Below are 16814 nucleotides of genomic sequence, written 5' to 3' on the forward strand. Positions count from 1 at the left end.
CAAGAGTCTGCACAAATATTTATTTCCAAGGCTATTCATCCCAGCATTCACTATATTAGACAAAAATTGAGGGGAAAAGTGTATAAATTACAGTGAATCTCTAAAATAGAATACAACACTTTAAAATGGTGTTGCAGAAAAATATTTAATGGCTTTGAAAGTTGTTTATAATATTTAGTTATAAAAAATACAGTTTTCAAAATATGTTCTTTCAAAACTTGGACCATATTATATCTACCATGTATATTTGCCTAGGGAAAAAAATAGGTCATAACCCCAATGGGTTAACAGATAATCATGAGAGATGAGATTAAGTGTAACCACTGCCCCAAAAACTTTTTCTCTTTTTCATTTCTTTTTAATTTTCTAGTTTTCTTACAATGAATATGAGTTTCTTTTCTAATAGTAAAATTTCGCAATGTAAAATAAGATTAGACTCAATGTTTTAAGAAGCTCTCCCACACAATTGGTCCATGTTAAGCCTTTCATAAAAAATAAAGCCCAGGGAGCCGGCCCGGTGGCACAGCGGTTAAGTTCGCACGTTCTGCTTCAGCGGCCTGGGGTTTGCAGGTTCAGATCCCAGGTGCAGACATGGCACTGCTGGGCAAGCCATGCTGTGGTAGGTGTCCACATATAAAGTAGAGGAAGATGGGCACACATGTTAACTCAGCAAAAAGAGGAGGATTGGCGGCAGATGTTAGCTCAGGGATAATCTTCCTCAAAAAAATAAATAAATAAAGCCCAGGGACATTTTTTTCCTGGTCTTATATAGTTGACTTTTTGAACCTAAATGCCAACTTTTGCGCTTACTCTGCAAAATCTCATCATTTTGGCTTTGACTCTGACTTCCAGCCTGCTGGGGTCCTTCTGACTCCTGTTTCTGTCATGGATACCTTAGCTTCCTGGCTCTGTACCTTGGGGAAATTTATAAGCGCACTTTCTCTTCCCTCCTCCACTCCCTGTGGGTACAGAATTGAGGATGAGCCACCGTGGGGTCATCCCCCGTCTGATCCTGCGTGAGCAGTGGATCTGGAAGGAGGACAGACAGAGCAGTTTACCACGTCCACCCTTAGGACCGACAGATAACAGAACAGCAGAGGAGGGGAAATGGTATAAAAACAGAGAGACTGTGCGGAGGAGCCACAGAAAAACATTCTGCCTCCAATCTGATTACAGAGCTGAAGAAATAAAACCTCTCGGGCCAGCTCTCCTGGCTGCCTGCCTCATCTGCAGACCCAGGCACTGTGGTTGACCCACTCTGCATCACTCACTTAAATGGCAACGACATCTGACAGACAGAGCACCGAGCCATGCCCCGCTGTGTCCCTAATGCAGTTACAGTCGGAGAAATTATTCATCAGAGAATATACTAAAGCATTTAGTGTCCCCTGGATGCATTAGGGGCAGGTTCTGTCGGCCTCCACGAAGCACCTCTGCGTGTTTATCCTGAAACCCCCAAGCCGGCTCCACACTGATGCCCTCATTACTCATCTCCAGAACCACAGCCGGGCTCCATGACTCACAGCCATGTGGCCTCATCGCAGCCCTTTTCTCTCTCCACTCCCTCCCAGGACCCCTCTGGGCTACTTGCCTCCCTCAGCCCCAGGAGCCACAAGCTCCAGCCCAGATACAAAGGGCTCCCACTTGCTGTCCTCGCCCTCATCCTCCCACTCCCCCTGCCTACCCCCAGTTGTCCCCTGCTCCCCACCATCTCCACCTGTCCTTCCTGTCCTTCAGGGCCTGGCTAAGCCCACCTTCTGAAGTCTTCCCACTCTCATTAGCCAGAGTTAAGAGCACTCCCAAGGGTTCACAGGGCACCTCTTTTGATTTCTCTCGAACACTTCCCAAGCAAGCGTGTGAGGGCGGCAGGGGCGTCGGTGGGCAGAGAGGCCTTTTGAGCAAGATCGTCAGCTCCCACCAGGAGGAAAGACCACCATCTCCTGCTCTTTCACGCTTTACATACAGCAAAAAACCAGTACATGGGCTTGGTGTGCACAGGCTTGAATTTTCTGTGTTCTGACTGCCCATGTCCCAACAACGATTATTCCATAGATACTTACTGCCTAATATTCTGAAGTCTGAGGTTAGGAAAAGGTTTCTATAAAAGAAACATCATAATTATTATCATTATTATTATTATTATTATTAATGCCTTCACTTACTAAGCAGCTGCTATGAACCAGCTCCTGCTCTATGTGCTCTACGTAAACTGTTTCTAATCGTCGCAATAATGCCACAAGGTAAGTCCTAACTCCACGTTAGAAATGAGAATATTAAGACACAGAGAGGGTCAGTGCCTTGCCAAAGGTCTAATGACCCCAAATTTGTGAAGTCAGGATTTAAACATCAATCTAATTGTACATGCCCGTTCTCTCCACTGTTCGGTGTTTCCTGGTAACCTTTAAGGCTCCTCCTGCACACTGTGAACTACTGAGCCGTCCTTGGGTGTTTTTGTTGGGTGAGAACAGTGTCGTGGTAAAGAACAGGGTTCTGCAGCCAGGTGCACTGGGTTTAAACCCCGGCTCCGCTGCTTACAAGCTGGGAGACCCTGTTCAAGGCACTCGTCTTCATGGCAGAGTCTCCTCATATCCGAAACAGCAAGTTGGCCTGAGGAAGTCCCAGTGCTTGCAGACCTGCGTGCCAAGCACATCACAGCCATGAGCTCATTCATCCCTCCGAACAGCCGGATGAGAAAGACATCACCAACGTGGCAGGAAGCCTTACGACATGAAGGGCTGGAAAGAGTTTCGAAACCACCACAACTTGGAAGATTCCCTCAGAAATTTAAAAAATAAAATCCAAAAGTATCTTGCAGGTAATTTGGAAGTCATTTTATAGTTTAAAGAATGCTTATGATGAGCACATTTTCAGAGACATGGGGTTTACTGCTTGCCCTGGCAACGAGGGAAAGGTTGTTAGGGCATGAGGAGCAGAAAGGAGCCCTGTGCTCTTAGGAGCTCATTTAAAACTCTTCCTTCCACAGGTCCTTAATGCCAACAGGTCAAAGTCCAAACGCCTGAGCCTGCCGTATATGAATCTTATCAAGCTGGTCTCAGGCCAAATTTCTAGTCTTGTCACCTCATCCACTAATCTTTTATTTCTTCCTATTGCAAGCTTCTACTCCTCTTTCAAATATCCAACTCTAACGTCCCCCGCTCAGTCGAGCCTCCATTGACTTCCGTGGGGAGAGGTCATTGTTACTCCCTCCCCGTTGCCACAGTTCTTTTGTACACCTCTCTACTGCAGCACTTCTTACGTTGTGGGCTAATTAAAGGACAATGTGTCTGCCTCCACTATTAGGCATGGATAGTGAGCTGGTCAAGGGCTGGAGTCACGTGCTGGTCATCTTTCATCTTTGTACCCCTAGTACCTGGTATATATCAAGTACCGAGTAAATATGTTTGAGCACACACATAAATTAATAAATAACTTTCAATGTTAGTGAAAAAAATCACTCCAGTTAAGCCAGAATTTTGTTTGAGCTAAATAAATAAGTAGCTCCTTCATCACTGTCATCATCATCAAGATTATTAAGATCCCAGCAACACAACCTGTGTAACGGAGAAAACTTAAGATCCTCTGTGGAGGGTTTTCTTGCCTTATTCTTCTAAATAATCAGTGTCAATCAAAAGCTTTCTTAGAGGTCTCAGATATAACTACTCTCCTCAGACAGTCGGTCTGCTAACTACGAAACAGCAAAAGTGCAAGGACTCTTCAAAAGTGGATGTATTGCTCCAGCAGGATCATGGAAGCCCATGTTCACAGGACAGCACACAGTAGGCAGCCTGGTAAATATCTGCAGCATGATGAGTATTTGTGGTGTCAGGCAGCTCTCCTGTGGTGCCCACTTGGAAGCCAACTGTCCACACACCTCTGGTTCGACCACCCCAGGCATGAAGGAACAGGTGGTGCTGCAAAGAAGAACCGCAGTCCGTCAGAAGACCCAGATCCAGGCCCTGACCCTGCCACGAAGCGGCTGGGTGACTTTCTGCAAATCTTGTCTCTCTGGTAAGCAGTTTTCTCATCTGTAAAATAGGGATTCCCTTGCCTTGTTGTGAAGATCCCACAGATTCAACACGTGAGAAAGTATCTAACAGGGGCCTGACCTGGTGGTCAGCGGACATCTATAGAGTATGGACTTGGTTCTGTAGCTTCGCTCGACTTCCTTCCTGACCCTCAGCCTCAGGACCCAGAATTTTATTTGCGTCCATCCTACCAGACAAGAAGATGAAGGAAGAGTAGAAAAGAGAACTGAAGGACGGACTGCTTGGAAGAAAAGGTGCCTTACTCACCTGGACTAGAGGTGGGGCCAAGGGAAAGCATCAGGGAAAATCATTACACACATACACCTCCACTCCCACCCCCGCCTGAAGCTTAGTATGATACTGAGGACAAATTAAGAGAAAAACTCAGTTTATTTTGGCTATATAAAATTTGACAAAAGTACTCTCCTTTATGGGACCCACTGACCATTTGTGCCCAGTTTTATGACTATGCACATTATTAAATTTACGTTGGCTTCACTTGGCTATATGTCAGTATGCATGCTGCATTTTCATAATGTGTTGCTTATTTTTTGGAGTCATCACAGTTACTATTTTTAAAAATTAAAGGGTATGTTGGCTCTTGTTCTTGTTGATATTTGTGACCAAGGAAAGACCAACTTAAAAAAATATATGGATGTACTCATTAGAATGGCAATTAACAACAACAACAAAAAAGGAAAATAACAAGTGTTGGTGAGGACACAGAGAAATTGGAGTCCTTGTGATTGTTAGCGGGACTTTAAAATGGTACAGCCGCTGTGGAAAACAGTATGGCAGTCCCTCAAAAAGTTAAACATAGAAATTTCATATAATCCAGCAATTTCACTTCTGGATGTATACCGAAAAGAATTAAAGGCAGGGACTGAAACAGTTACTTATACACTAATGTTCAAAGCAGCATTATTCACAATAGCCAAAAGGTGGAAACAACCCAAATGTCTATCAAAAGATGAACGGATAGGGGCTGGCCCCGTGACCGAGTGGTTAAGTTCACACACTCCGCTGCAGGCAGCCCAGTGTTTCATTGGTTCGAATCCTGGGCGCGGACATGGCACTGCTCATCAAGCCACGCTGAGGCAGCATCCCACATGCCACAACTAGGACCCACAACGAAGAATATACAACTATGTACTTGGGGGCTTTGGGGAGAAAAAGGAAAAAATAAAATCTTTAAAAAAAAAAAAGATGAACGGATAAACAATATGTGGCATATACATACAATGGAATATTACTCAGCCTTAAAAAAGAAGGGAATTGTGACATATGCTGCAACATGGATGAACCTTGAAGACGTTATGCTATGTGAAATAAGCCAGACATAAAAGGACAAATCTTGTATGATTCTGCTTCTATAAGGTAACTAGAATAGGCAAATTCATACAGACAGAAAGTAGAACGGTGGTTCCAAGGGGGTAGGGGGAGGGGTAATGGGGAGTTACTGTTTAACAGGTACAGAATTTCTGTTTGGGATGATGAAAAGTTCTGGAGCTGGATAGTATTAAAAAACAAAATTCAACTGAGCAAATTTGAAGCTCTAATTGGCTTCAACTCATGGCTAACAACTCATGAATCAGGCAGTACCCCATCTAGCAAATAAAAGAGCACTCCAAGGAGTTGTACAAAATGGAAGGTTTTTATGGGCAGAGGGAGGGTGGGCATGAAGCCATTAGCAAAAGAAGAAAAGGGATTGTTTCAGGCCAGGACGTCTTCTTTTGGCGAGAAGGGGACTGCAAGTGTCTCATCATGCAGATTATCTCACTAGTGCTAGTCAGGAAATTCCAGACTGGTCCAGGAAGATCACATTCCTGTCTAAGGTCAAAACTGCACTTAGGTCAGGTGTTAAATCTAGGCCTGGTATCACAGGCTTTCACACAAACGATGCCATTTTGGGCCTGTGATTTTTTCTTTAACAATTCGCCCCTGTTGATCAGACTCTCAGCTTGACTGAGAGATATGATCGAAATTTAAGGCATTAAGGGGCCAGACCCATGGTCTAGTGGTTGAGTTCAGTGCACTCCACTTCCACGGTCCAGATTCAGTTCCTGACATGGACCTACACCCCTCATTGGCAGCTTATGCTGTGGCAGTGACCCACATACATAATAGAGGGAGACTGGCAAAGATGTAAGCTCAGGGCAAATCTCCCTCAGCAAAAAAAAAAAAAATTAGTCATTAAATTAACGCTACCCTCAGCTACCACTCTGTAGTTCTTGCAGCTTCTTTGATCCTTGGTGTGGTATCCACAGCTCATGATGTTTTGCTTAATCTCTGTGACTTTCACAAGTCACGATTCCAGGTTCAAAAATTTTAAGTCGGCCATTCTCTTTATTGCTTTTCTGATACTCCAGTCTTAGAGAGATCATTTGCTTGGCAATTATCAGCTGCAAACAAGCATTTAAGGCTTTTGAGAGAAAACAACAAGCCAGGGGAATTTTTATGATAACTATAAGTAGAACAATTTCCAATGTTTGGAGTGCGCTTCAGAGCCATGGTCCCCAAGACCCAAACCAACCAAAGAAAGGCCTCGTTGAAGCAGTCACCCTTTCCAGCTAAGTGGCTTGCTCAATGATCTTATGTAACTGAGTTTTAACTTCCCAAGGGGTGTTGATCCAGGTACAGCAGGTGGTGTTGGCCACAGCACAGATATCTCCTTGCGCAGCTAAAACATAATCAAGGGCTATCCTATTATCAAGAACAACCTCGGCCAGAAAGTCCAAAGATCTTTGATGAGCAGCGAATGTCTTAGGAATGGAATCTGCAGTATCCTGAAGAATTAAGGAGAGGTTTCTGATCATAGCCTCATTTACATTTACTTCTAACCAGGGAAGTAGGGCACTGCCAAAGGAAGTGAATCAGGAATCATGAAAGCCTCCTCGTACATCCTTTCTAGCACAATTAGGGGCACAGTCAGACATCCTAAGAGGCACTGCCCAGCTGTGTGCCAGTCATCCAGGCATTCATAGGCCCAAGGAGAACGCTAATCACCACAGAGAAAGAAAAATCCTGTCCGGACACAAACCACTTCCACGAAGGTGGCACTGTTAATGGATTCACTGGCAGGAATTGTCGCATTTTTCCTGTTCCAGCCAAGGGGTCAGTTAGGGTTTCTCCTAGCCTGAAATAAAGAGTTGTTCTAAATTCCAGAGGTTACTCCCCCTAGTAGTGGCCTGGGAGATACGACGACGGCGTTATCTTTTCAGGTCAATGCCATAGTAAAGGAAAGAACGGGAAGGAAAAAGGGTTTCATGTTTAGTTAAAGGATAAAGTCTTGGTCTATTGACTTGGGTGGAAGCAGTTTACCTCAGCCACTTCTCTTCCTCATCAACTCAGTTCGGAGGTCTTCGGGCTTTGTACGGGACCAGGTGTCGGGTGGGGCCTTCCTCAGTCCTGAGGTGGATATCCAAGGTTCGAGTCCCTGAAGTTTGGCTGCCATCTGGGTCATGGGGAGGACCTGGTATAGCCCCTTCCAAGCAGCCTAGTGACTGCAAATCAGAAGTGTGGGAGAAAAGTGGAAACATTAGCTTGGTGAGTCACAGCCAGATGTTCGCGGAGACCAGAAGTCAGGATCCAGTTCAGTCTACAGGTGTATAACAAAACCTCAAAGACAATTAACAAGACTGAAATCTACTATCTACAAAGGTGCACACATAATTTTTCTCTCTACAATTACCCCCATTTTTTACCAAGATAATCACAGTAAATCTAAATTTGTTTGCATTAAACTTGGCCTGATTATTTCTATAAGTACAGTGACTGACCATACAAGCTCTTTTTAAGACTGCTTTGCTGGAACCTTGCAAGCAGGGAACCAGGTGGACTTTTCCTAGCAGTTTCTTGAAGTTGTTGAGTCATACCTGAGCCTATGCACATCTCTCTCAAATATGAAATTCTAGTCAAAGCCTTCGTAATATAGCCAGTGTTTCTAAATGTGTCCTATTACAAGGAGAACAGATTCTTTTTGTCTGTGTGTGTGAGGAAGACTGGCCCTCAGTTAACATCTGTTGCCAATCTTCCTCTTTTTGCTTGAGGAAGATTGTCGCTGAGTGAACATCTGAGCCAATCCTCCTCTACTTTATGTGGGACGCCATCACAGCGTGGTTTGACGAGCGGCACTAAGTCTACACCCAGGATCGGAACCTGCAAACCCTGGGCTGCTGAAGCAGAGTGCACAACCTTAACCACTACGCCACTGGGCCGGCCCGTACAAAGAGAACAGATTCTTATTGATCTTATACAAACAACTAACTAAACTGCCATGAAAAGAATATTCAAGAGTTTCAGAATTCTGGAGCAATCAGGAAGGGAGAAAAGGTAAATGCTTTCATCTTTGTTTACAAAGGTATAATTTACCAAATTGCTGTAAATCATAGCTTAGCTAAAGAGGAAAGAGTACCTTATACCTGGAAAAAGAAAACATTAGCATATCCTCCTCAGTTCATGCAGTCCTATGTAATTAATACTTGTTCTGCTTGAATCCAGATTTTCCATTAGTTCCCCCGACCTTGCCTGATAATCGAGGTTGATAGGAACAACGATAATTGCAAGCAGCTTACAAGGTTTTCATTAAGTCACATATGATCTGCCCAGTGAAGAGGGTGTCTTGATCACTGGAGATGGTGGAAGGTATACCCCAAGCAGGAAACACATTTTCTAACACTTTCTTTGCTACTGTGAGGGCTTCAGTCTTGCAGCAAAGGAAGGCTTCAAACCATCTAGAAAACATACATACCACAAGAACATATTGATAACCTATGCTAAGTGGCAGTTGAATGAAGTCCAGTTGCATGTGTTCAAAGGGTCGAGAGGGAGGAAGTCTGAGGTCTCTAGGGATAAAAACAGTTTTTCTTAAAGGCACTATGGTGGATGAATGAATGCAAAAACTAGAAAATGGGGCTTGCCAGGGAGCCGGGAAGAACCAAGTAGCCACCTTAGTTTTCCCATGGCCCCGACTATTCATTTAATTTACAGCCATTATTTACCCATCTTAATTTCTCTGATAGACATCAGAGAAGGACAAGGACATCAGAATGGCAAAATTCTGGCAATGAAGGGTCAGTTTTTGCAGAAGCAGAATGGACTTCAACCACATGTGCTGCAATTTCCTACAGTCTGTTGCTGCTGCCTTTGCATGAAAGTCAGCTAGGGAAATTACTTTGGCAAAATACGGAATCCTTGTTTTCTAGGCATGTTACACCTTTTCTTAGCAAAAAGGTCCCCCACATCCTACTTTGCTTGCATACAAAATTGTTTCCCTTATTATTTTTAGTAGCTTCAGTTACATATATTTGAATTTTTAACCTTTAAAAGCCTTAATTTCCTAAAAAATAAAGAAGTAAAAAATCATGAGCTGTCTTTTATATTAGCATTCTATAGCTTGGCAAGTTTATAAATACTTTTTCTAATTTCTAGAAATATATGCTTTTCAGCATGACATAAAACATGTTTATTAACAGACTCAAATATCCTTAATTCCTCTATAAAAAGAAGCAAAAAGTAAATAACCTATGTTCAGTAATTAATGTTTCAGTATTTCTTCTTATTTGGAAATGATATAAATATTCAATAAGTTTCCCATAATTTAATTTAACTTAGCAAAATTCTAAGGTTTCAGGCTACCAAAAAGATTTGGGGAAAGTATTATTAAGTACACATACCATAAAAGGTAATTGTCGCTAAAAAGTTTATCTATAAACTCTTATCTCTCTTACATCTATCTAAACCATTTGCTCCCAACAATCATGTTTAGATTACCCACAAAAACATCATGCGACATTAGACAAAGTCAGTCATCATTTTAAGTCCAAATTTTTTTTTGGCTGATAAATTTTATGACAGAAATAACAAGAACTTATTTGACTTTTAGTAAAGTTAGGTAGAATAAAAGTTGTATTCAGTGTTGATAGCTCTAAAAATGTGCCTGCTTTAATTAAATCAACAAACTTAAACTAGCTTTAATTAACTAAAGATTGATCCTAGATCATGTGAACTTGAAAAATATTTGAGTTTGTTTTTATTATATTTCTGGGAGTTTAAGCACTTAATTTTCTTTAAGCCAATTAAATAGAGCTCTTTTACCAATTAATTTTGACAGTACCATCCAGAGGTAGAAAACATCACATAGCTACAACAAACATATATGAACACACACAGACAGGTGCAAACAGAGATCTTACAGCTTTTGTTTTTACCAATATTTATGGGGAGGACATTTAAGATTTTTCATTAGCTTATTTTCCACATACCTTCCCTTTTTTTTTTTTCCTTCTGATGAAAAACTTCTCCCTAAAGCTTGCATTTCAAAAAATGGCTCTTAGGTCCCAGAGAAGATAGGGGTAGAAAATCTACATTACAAAGGCACAGCAAAAAGTATGCAAGTTTTCTTAAGAAGCAGTTTGGGGGGCATATTTGCCCATTATCAGAGGTCTAGTGCACTATTTTTAAGCACAAGACAATTCTGTTTCTAATGTCCTGATCTTTTACACTATGCATGGGGAAGGTTTGGGGATTGGCAAAAAAAGACAGTGAACTTTGAACCACTCTCTAGAGCTGTACCTTTGGCCCTGCAGAGATTTGCAAGACAAAGACAATTCTTTCCAGTTTCCCAAAGAACCCCAAAGAGGCTGACCCACTCTTCCAATTACATTTTCTTCAAATTGCCTCTTTCCTTCTGGGTACTTAGTTTAGGGGAGAAAGCCGAAGGAAAAAAAGTTTCTATCAGGCTCTGAATATCAGCTTTCAAATTGGCCAAATTTTTGATCATAAGGTTATTAAATCCTTTCAAATATCTTGACAGGTTTCAGCCAGGACAAACAGTAAATGTTTCTCGCAGTATTGAATAACCCCATGAATTTTAATTTTAGTTTTTCCTTGGCTGTTTAAGGGAATAACGCAGCAGTTTACCAAAAAAAAAAAAAATCCCTCAGAGTTTCATCAATTCTGGGAGAGGCCCCTTTGGGGGCATTTAAGTCAATGCTGAAGAATTTGCACAGGGCCTTTGCAGACAATCTCTTTTCCAGTGTCCCAGTTGATTACAATTGAGCCATCGATTTCTGGGCGAGTGTTTTGATAATGGACCCCTAGGAGGGTAAAATGGGGGAGGCCTAGGTGTTGTTTTAAACAACTTTTGTGTCTTTAATTTTTCATGAGCTTTTTGTAACAAATCTCTCAATGAAGCTATTTTGGAATCCTGAAGACTTTCGGAAGCTTCTACATACCGTTTAAAATAGGTATTCCATTCTGTTTGTTCAAACTGGGTTCCCTTGCTCTCGAGTGCATTTCTTAAGTGAGCAATCCTGTCTAATGGTCTTATTGGAACATTCCCCATAATGGCTATTGTAATTCTAGATTGTCTTTAGTAAGATTTTGCCATTTTTTTAGATACCTACCACTTGCAGGACCATAGTTCTTAGATATAAAACAAGCAGGTGTGCCAGAAGGTGGCATACTCAACTCTGAATATAAAGGGTCCCATTTCTTTAGCTAGTCCTTTGGGTTTCTCAGAGCCAAACTGATACTTAAGAGGGTTATACATGGGGTCAGAAACTGTGGGGTGTTTTACAGTGTACCCACTGCAAGGAAATTTTCTTGAGGTTGACAGGTGATTTAGTGCCAATCTAATCCATCCCATGACCAGCTTATCCCAACATGGGAGTCTCTGGGTTAGGTGGCAAGCACTCTAACAGCTTTTAAATGTTCCACCTATGCCAATTTTGCAGCTTTTTCGGCTTCTGAGATTCCCGCTAGCAATGGTCTTTACTTCACGTGCACATTAACATACCAGCAGTAACCCAAAAACTAGGGACTGGGGAAAGGATTGAACCAGTAGACCCCAAAGAACGGGGACTGCAGACTGTTCCCAAACAAATGGGGAACTTCAGCTGCCACCGGTAGTTTCCAACATGGAGTCAGGGGAAGGATTCCAGACAGACAGGGAACTGCAAACTGAACCAGAAACAGTTCTCAACATGGAATCCAGGGACAAAAGCAAGGGCTGGGATTTAGATGTTACTGTGGTCTAAATCAGACCCAGGCGGATCCCAGACGCAGGGCTGTCTCGAACCCAGTCTGGTTCTTAAATCGGACCCATTCTGATCCTGGGCCTAACCCAGCCCCTGACCCAGTCCAGGTCTGGCCAACAATTCCTGTGGAACTTTGGACTGAGGGACAGGACTGAATCAGCAGCCCTCAAAGCATGGGGACCGCAGACTGATTCCAAACAAACGGGAACTACAGTGGTTCCCATGTGGAAATCATGGGATGGGCTTTCAACTCAAAAGCCTGGGAATTGTGGTCCTAAAAGCCAATTAGGTTGGGAGCTCGACACAAAAAGAGAGTGGAGCTCAAACCAAGAGGAACTTACCAACAGCTCTCAGAAACGGCAAGACAGACAGAGAACTCAAAGGGTTTCACAGGGTGCCACGCCTGTGTTTTTCATTGTCCCCAAAGCCACTGGAAGTTTCCTCCTATCCACCGACTGCCACCAAATCTGTTAAAAAACAAAATTCAACTAATTGGCTTGATTAAACAATTCATGAATTGGGCAGCATCCCATCTAGCAAATAAAAGAGTGCTCCAAGGAACTGTACAAAATGGAAGGTTTTTACAGGCAGAAGGAGGGTGGGCAAGAAGGCATTAGCAAAAGAAAAGAGGATTGTTTCAGGCCAGGACATCTTCTTTTGGGGCGAAGAGAATGGCAGGAGATTTATCATGAAGATTACCTCATTAGTGTTAATCAAGAAATTCCAGACTGGTCAATCAAGATCACATTCCTGCCAAAGGCTGAAACTGCAATTAGGTCAGGTATTAAATCTAGTTTTGGTTTTTAGCACAAGTGATGCCATTTTGGACCCGTGGTTCGTCTCTAACAACAGTGATGATTGCACAACATTATGACTGTACTTAATACCACTGAATTCTACACCTAAAAGTGGCTAAAACTGTAAATTTTATGCTGCATATTTTTTATCACAATAAAAAAGACTTTAGAGTATCCATACGGAATACATTTCTGTGACACGGTGATTGGGATGGTTCTCAATTTCTCCTTAATTGTTTCAGTATAATAGCTGGCAAACTGGTAGAGGGGGAAACATCCCGAGCTGGCAAATTTCAGTTCTCTTCTGGAGACCTGCATTTGGAAGGCTCCTGAAGGGACACAATTTTCAAGTCCTCCTCCTGAGTGTCCAAAACACTGCCAACAGGGTTGGCAAAATGTCGAACTAGGCCACTCTCATTCCAGAGCCTGGGAGTCCCCGGCAGGTCCTTGACTGAAAACGTCCCCACCCTGGAGTCCTGTCCTGAGCCTCTATATCCAGTCGTGAAGATGACTTGCTGGGGGTCCTCAGTGATGTGGGACTGGTGAGCCGAAGAGTCGAAAGAAAGATTTCTTGGGCTCTCAAGGTCTGGCAGTAGTGCTCTTTTATTTAGAGAATAGTGTGGAATAGCATGGGGACAGGACCCATGGGCAGGGAAGAGCTGCTGCCTGGGTTGAGGGTCGGGCTAAATTTAAGGCATAGGTATGTGAGTTATCTCTTTACAAGACAAAGGAAAGAATATGTAAAAACATCGCTAGAATGGTATCAGTGCAGGTGGGGGCTGGTTATTGGGTGGCCCTATACCTTTAGATAAGAATCAGACCAGATTAAGTCAGGACGTCCTATGCTTCCCAGAGGATGTTGGTGGTGGGGGGATCCAGCTACATGAGGTTACCAGACAAGCACAATAAACAAGACTCAAGTCCTTGCCGTCCCCATTAAGAGTTTCTAGAGATAAGGCCATCCCCCATTCCTCCTGGTGCAGAGAGGGAGACACCCCCACAGATGGAGACTTCCTTCACAAATGCAAATGTCTCTCATCAAAGGGCAAGCAAATTCCACTCCTCTGAGCCTCCATCCCATCTGCAGTTTTTAAAAGTAACCAGCCCAAAATAATCCTCATCACTCAGGATCCAGTTAGCTAACCAGAAGTCATTTAAGAAATTGGTGTTATAGACGTAATAGTTTAATAAGCTGCCTCTCCCGGAAAACACGCTTGCATTTTCACTGAGTTTTCTGGAGACAATAGTTTAAATGGAAGGAGCAAACACAAGTCCCTTCTCTCAACAAATATTTGTTGCTTACGGGACACACAGCTACAGAATACTTTTCCTTTCAAGGATGTACAGGTCACATGTTGCACGTAGCTGCAGTTAAGGCCCGAGTTAACCTGCTCCAGTGGAAAGAAGAGAACGCTGGGCAACTGCAGAGAACCAAAGGCACCTCTCTGTTTTGTGCCAGTCTCGGCATATCAATTGTGATGCTATTGGCCAGAAAAGCCTGGCAGCACTCACCTGGGCCCAGGTTCCCCTTTCAAAACTAATGTTGTGGCTGGACCAGCCCTCATGGTCCTTATGACTGGAGGACGCCCTCAGCAATAACCGTTAGGAAATTCTGAAAGACAAGGTTTATTACTCACATGTCCTGGAAGGTCCACCACACACCTGGGGCCACATGGCGAGGTCATGGGGAGAGGGAGAGAGAGCATGGGCTGGAGTTCTGCTTTTATTGGGGTCAGGTGGGGGCCTAGAGTTTCACAGGTTCATTCTTTACTGGTGAATTTAGAACATAAGAGCGGGAATTAAAGTGAGGGAAGAGAAGGAAAAAAATAGTGGCCAACTTGTCAGGTAGCTAAAGCAAGCAAAAATCTCTAAAATAAAGGAGCTGGGAGTTGGGGGAGGCTGGAAATGTGTTTATTTGAGATAGCTGTCTTTGAAGTGGATGCCTCAGCAATCAAAGCTTAAGTCAGGCACTGCATTACAAAAAGAAAAACCAACTGTCAGGGCTTACATTACGCTAAGCTTGGGTCCCCTTGCTTATAAAGGAGATTCTTGGGCTGCATTCTCTCTTGGGGCCTTTTCAATTCTAAATTTCAATAATTATGCTACGCTATGATATTCACCAGCTCAGCTCCAGCCACACAAGCCTCTCAGGTTACTCACCTGAGCCACATTGCAGACAGAGGGCTTGGTGAGTAAACAGCACTGCCTTCCTACACAGCTAATCCCATAGGTTGCATGAACAAGGGCAAGGCCAATGCAGCTTTCATCCTCAGTGTGTGGTTATTGGAGTACCCCTCATGTTCCCAGCTAAATTCCCTTAACTCAAAGTTTGACTTTTGAAACAGACTGAAATTCATTTCCAAATGAACTGGGGCAGGGCCCCAGAGGCACCTTGCTTGTACTGGCAAAAACAGGCAAGATGAACACCCCAAAATGGCTCTTGGTCCAAAGGACTAGGGGGTTCATGGCTTAGCATCCTTGAAGGAGGCAGGAAAGAACAGGGTTCTATGAGAAGAAGGAGCCATGGCAACCTGTCCCTCCTCTCCCCACCCCTCCCAGGGAGCTCAGACCATGCCGTCCCAGACAAGCAGTTCTAGCATGAAGGAGTAAAGATTCTCTGGAAGGAGCATGGAAGAAAGGACTGAGGGGAGACTCTGGGCTGAAGGCAAGACCCACACTGCCCCTTCAGCTGGGTGAATAACCTCAGCCAAGAGGATAAGAGCAGCTGCCCGCCCTTCAGCACCTACAATCGGTCAAGAATGTAATGGGTACGTCAAGCTCTTACAATGGGTACTCTATGTGGGCATTATCTCATTTAATTTTCCAATAAAATAGAAACCAATATCTCCTTTTTATAAGTAATGAGACTGAGACTCAATGAGGTAGGCTGACTGTGCAAGAAAGCAAATTTGTAGCTCCCTTCAAAAATAACATTTTTTTAGGGGCCAGCCCAGTGGGGCAGCGGTTAAGTTCGCTCGTTCCACTTTGGCGGCTCGGGGTTTGCCAGTTTGGATCCCGGGTGCAGGCCTACACACTGCTTGCCCAGCCATGCTGTGGCAGGTGTCCTACACATAAAGTAGAGGAAGATGGGCACAGATGTTAGCTCAGGGCCAATCTTCCTCAGCAAAAAGAGGAGGATTAGCAGCAGATGTTAACTCAGGGCTAATCTTCCATAATATTTTTTAAAGGCTCAATTCATGGAATGCCTTTGGCTCACCGTCCATGAAGCATTTCTCATTTCCCAATTGCGGTCCCCAACCTAGGACAGCACTTTTCCTGGCATCTGCCCTTGATGCCCCTTTGGACTAGAAGCACATTGGGTATCAGGCTCATGCCTTATCCATCTTGGATCCCAATTGAGCTGAGCTCAGTTCTGGAGCCAGACACCCATGATGCCATGTGGGATGACACAAGAGGAAACCATAAGAAGAAGGGACGTTTTGTGAGGTGTTCCTTCCCATGGATGCTGACATTGAAAAGACACCCTGTCCCCACCCTCTAGGCCCAGGGGGACAGCAGGGCCGACTCTTGACTGCTGTCTATAACTAACATCGAGGCCAGACCTCACAGTGTATAAGCCCCATGTATTTTCTTGGTCTTATGGAGTCATTTGCCTTGAAAATATCCAACAGCTGTGCATTCCACAGTCGATTGTACATTAATCACGCGTCAGAGGGGAAAGTGCCATCGTTGCTTCCAAATCTTCTGCTAACACGCAGACAGGCACCCAGCTTCTGAGCTGCTAGGGAAGAGAGACAGGCCTCCAAATTCCAGCTGGCCCCTCTCTGCATGCTGGAAAGCGTCAGACATCTGGCTAGAAAGATTGGCAAATGTGCAGCCCCTTGGCTGTGGAGTGCTTGATTATATAAGGGTTTGAGCACCATTTGACAAAGCTAGGCTCACTCTCTCTAGCCCTGGGATGGTTTAAGGGTGCCGATCTCAGCGCACCCCTT

General features: G+C 43.7%; 1 long non-coding RNA gene across 1 annotated transcript in view; it reads right to left on the reverse strand.

Moving 5' to 3' along the window:
* Nucleotides 1-336: 336 nt before the first annotated feature.
* Nucleotides 337-16814, reverse strand: part of LOC138915281 (uncharacterized) — a 65999-nt gene continuing 49521 nt past the window's right edge. The window contains exons 3-5 of the long non-coding RNA XR_011420991.1: nt 12406-12531; nt 7347-7528; nt 337-3911 (exon numbers count right to left, since the gene is read on the reverse strand). This is a non-coding gene — a long non-coding RNA (uncharacterized lncRNA). The remainder of the gene's footprint in view (nt 3912-7346; nt 7529-12405; nt 12532-16814) is intronic.

The sequence above is a fragment of the Equus caballus genome, chromosome 1, assembly GCF_041296265.1.
Source record: "Equus caballus isolate H_3958 breed thoroughbred chromosome 1, TB-T2T, whole genome shotgun sequence".
NCBI classification, from domain to species: Eukaryota; Metazoa; Chordata; class Mammalia; order Perissodactyla; family Equidae; genus Equus; species Equus caballus.